This window comes from Arachis duranensis, chromosome 5 (assembly GCF_000817695.3).
Source record: "Arachis duranensis cultivar V14167 chromosome 5, aradu.V14167.gnm2.J7QH, whole genome shotgun sequence".
NCBI lineage: Eukaryota > Viridiplantae > Streptophyta > Magnoliopsida > Fabales > Fabaceae > Arachis > Arachis duranensis.
The window spans coordinates 90,699,814-90,704,101 of record NC_029776.3 but is presented as its reverse complement, the minus strand read 5'-3'; the positions used below and the strand labels follow the sequence as shown (position 1 = coordinate 90,704,101).

Below are 4,288 nucleotides of genomic sequence, written 5' to 3'. Positions count from 1 at the left end.
CATTGTTTGTTTAAGATTTTTTAATTCAAAAGTGATTTTTTGCCAAAATAATTTTTAAAAAAAGTAAAATATAAGCAGGTCATCCGTTTAATCTATCAAACTGGCCATAAACAATCCCAATTAAAAAAATTATAGTTCATAAACAAAGCGAATTTAAATGAATGAATTTAAATGAATTGGTCCAAATAACCTACGGGTTTAACGAGTTATACTTTGGTTTGGATGTCAATCCTACTTGACAACATAAGAAATAGATGGTACCAATTACAAAAAAAAATAAACAAAGTGACAACACTAAAAAGACATATATATAACCATGTTAACTAACTTGAATTCGTCTTAGTTGTTAAGCTCACTAGTCTTAGTCCGCTTAAATAAGTATCCGAAATTCAAATTTCACATTATATATACAACAACTCATTAACCAACGACAAACCTTTAAATAGAGATTAAATCCGCTATGAATTAATCGTTAACCAATCAAGTTTGAGGGCTACCATAGAAAACTAAAATAAACAAATAAATAAATATATATTAAAATACAAAATACAAAAATTAACCACGTGTATAAAGAATTTTTTATTTATATAAATTAAATAATTATATTATTTATCGATTTCCATTATTTCCAAAGTTTTTACCGAAATCCATTTTAAAGCATATTTCATTTACAGTGTAAACGAAATATAGTACCTTTCGTTTACAGTATAAACGAAATATAATAGATATCATGAGACGTGTAAATTTCGTTTACAGTGTAAATGAAATACGTATAAAATACACTATAAACGAAATACGAATACTTATAATTATAAAAAATTTAATATTTGTAGGTATAAAAATATCATTTTTAAAATGATAAAATAATATTAAAAATATAATTTTGATCAATTTAAAAAATAAAATTCGATATATACACGGTAAACATAGATATAAGATAGCCGAAGAGAATTATATATATATATATTATCAATTTACCATAAAATAAAATGCATCCTCTCTACAATTAAAAATGTGTGGGAGAATTAAAAATATATGAGTAGGATGTAAATGATGTTTGACTTATTTAAGTTTTTATTCTGTTATCGGTATAACATATATATTAAAATACAAAATACACAATAAAATAAATTAAACTATATATTTATATAAAAATATATAATGACTGATTTTAGTGACTAATTTTAGATGTGCACGTAGTAATTTGATATATACAATTATGGGCACCTTATAGAATTGAAGATGAACACGAATCGGATTGGATCAGATATGAACAAACTCTCGATCTGATCCGCACTAAAAACATTAGATTGGATGAGATCCAAATCCACGATTTTTAAGCTTAAATCCAATCCGATCCGCACATTTATAGATGGAATCAGATTTCAAATATATCTGCAAAACATATAAATATTTTAAAAAGCTTATTTTTATCAAAAAAATATCAATAAATTCTCTTTTTTTCGCTCTTTTGGTCGTGAATGCATAGCATAGATAGCATGTGAGAATATCAAAGAAACTATGTTCAAAATGGCCTTATTAAATAGTCCAACGAGCAACGTGACCAAGAAGGGATTCGTCGTGGCATAATAATTAACAAATACGATATTAAGATTACATAAAAGCACAAGCACTAAAAACACATTATACGATTATTACACAAGCGACTTTTAAAACGTATTTGCAATTTCAGTGGACACAGTCACTATCCCATTTACTAAAAACACAGAGGCTGCGAATAAGTACCTAGAAACCTGCATCAGCAAAAGGAACAAAAAAGTGTCAAGAATAATGTGAAGTCTATGTTGCAAAATTTGACACCAACAAGAAAAAGGTGCTTACTGGTAATGAAAAAGAGAAAGGAAGGAAAGAATGCTGTGAACCTTGCTACTACTCTTGCATGTGTAATAAATATAATATTATTATGGGTAAACTAGCAGATTCTAGGAAAACAAATTTATTTTATTTTTTTGAAAAAAAAGGTCTCCATAGAACTATTGACATCCATATTCCCGCTAAGGAGCCAAGGCATATGAATTCAAGGCATAACCCGGTTAAGGAACCAAGTTGATGCATGCACCTTGAAAAGAAAAATACCATAGGCTGTAGACATATTTTAATACAAGACAAGTTGGAGATTAAAACAGAAATTGAATATGAATTCAATCACCGTTTGCTTCAGTGCAAAGTCTATGGTAATGAGCATGGGTCATACACACAACTGAATGAAAACTCTAGGTAAGAGTTTTGGAAGAAAAAGGATGAAAAAAGGGTTTGAAAAGTTAAAAAGATTGTTACAGTTCAGTCCTTCACTTCACAACCTTGCTTTCTCCAAAATCAAAACTCACAAATACCCATAAGAGTTTAACAAACAAAGATCCAAATTTATGAAGGGCCAAATGAAAGAGCCTAGCAGCGGAAACGACAACAATGTCCAACACAAGAACAATATGGAAGCACTCACAACACAATATGGCAGCAACTATAACAAGCAAATATAGCAAGTAAAGCAATAACAAGAACACACCGAGATTTTAACGTGGAAAACCCCCTCAACGTGAGAGGTAAAAACCACGGGTCGTCCAGACCAATGAAATAGCTCCACTATAATCAAATGAGGTACAAGAGAGTCTCAAACAAAGCACAAAAATGTGCATATAACCAGCCAAAACATCAAAGCACCAAAGCTCACAAATAAGAAGCAAGAAGATCAAATATACCCAAAAAACAGAGCTGATGTCGAAGCCAATTTCTCCCTCTGCAGACCTCCAATTAAAATCTCCACCGTTCAGAATGAAGAACAAGATGTGAAGAATCTACAGTCCAAATTTCACGTCGATCCAACGGTGAAAGAATGAGAAACTGCCGTTCCAAGATTGCTGCTCTGTGTAAAAACGGGAAACCTAATTTCTCTCTTGCGAAACCAATTTCTCCTACTGCAAATCTCCAATCAATATCTCCACCGACCATAATGAAAAACAAGATGATAGGAACATGCAGTTTAAATTTCAAGCTGATCCAACGGTGAACAACTGAGAAACTGCCATTTGAAATTTGCTGCTTTGGACAAAAACGGGAATTCTGTTTTTCCCTTTCTTTCTCACTTGGTGGCTATTCTCTCTTTCTCTCAAAAGACCTCAAAAACTGAATTAGGGTTGTGACACTAGGGTGCAAGAATACACCCCCAAAATATTGGGCTTGGGCCTCACAAAGGAGAGAAAAGCCCAACAAATCTCCCCCTCTCGACTTGGTGGAGGCCCTCGCCATTCCGGCGATCAAACAACATGTTTGAAGCTTATCTCTTGACAATGCTTTTGTCATCATATCAGCACCATTGTCATCAGTGTGAACTTTTTCAAGTTCCAACAACTTAGAATCTAACACATCCCGTATCCAGTGATACCTAACATCGATATGTTTAGATCTTGGATGAAAAGTAGAATTCTTGGCAAGATGAATAGCACTTTGGCTATCACACAACAAGACATAACGGTCTTGCTTAAAACCAAGTGTTGCAAGAAACTTCTTCATCCACAACAACTCTTTACATGCTTCAGTTGCTGCAATAAACTCTGCCTCTGTGGTAGAAAGTGCAACACACTTCTGTAACCTTGACTGCCATGAAATAGCTCCCCCTGCAAACTTGACCAAATAACCTGAAGTAGACTTTCGAGAATTAATATCTCCTATCATGTCTGCATCAGTAAAGCCAACTAGCAAAGGTTTCTCACCACCAAAACTCAAACTCAAGTTAGTTGTACCTTTGAGATATCTCTTAATCCATTTAACAGCATTCCAATGTTCTTTACCTGGATTAGAGAGAAAACGACTCACTGTACCAACTGCATGAGCAATGTCTGGTCTAGTACACACCATAGCATACATCAAGCTTCCAACAGTGAGGCATAAGGAATTTCATCCATTGCTTGTTTCTCCTCATCAGTGGTTGGACACTGCTTGGTACTCAACTTAAAATGAGGAGCAAAAGAACTAGCAATACATTTGGCATCATTCATGCCAAACCTTTGAAGCACCTTCTTTATGTACTTCTCCTGTGACAAATAAAGCTTCTTGGAATCTCTATAACGAGTAATAGTCATGCCCAAAATCTGTTTGGCAGAACCCAAGTCCTTCATAGCAAAGAACCTGCTCAACTGTTTCTTCAACTCATTAATCCTCAAAGCATTCTTGCCCACAATCAAAATATCATCCACATAAAGCAAAAGAATGATAAAATCATCATCAGAAAATTTTTGCACAAATACACAATGATCTGAAGTTGTCTTAC

General features: G+C 33.2%; 1 protein-coding gene across 2 annotated transcripts in view; it reads right to left on the bottom strand.

Annotated features, from left to right (window-relative positions):
* Positions 1-1,520: 1,520 nt before the first annotated feature.
* LOC107490450 (uncharacterized) overlaps positions 1,521-4,288 on the bottom strand; it is an 8,990-nt gene continuing 6,222 nt past the window's right edge. For both annotated transcript variants that reach the window (XM_016111232.3, XM_016111231.3), the window contains exon 2: positions 1,521-1,754. The gene's annotated coding sequence lies outside the window, so the exon portion shown is untranslated. The remainder of the gene's footprint in view (positions 1,755-4,288) is intronic.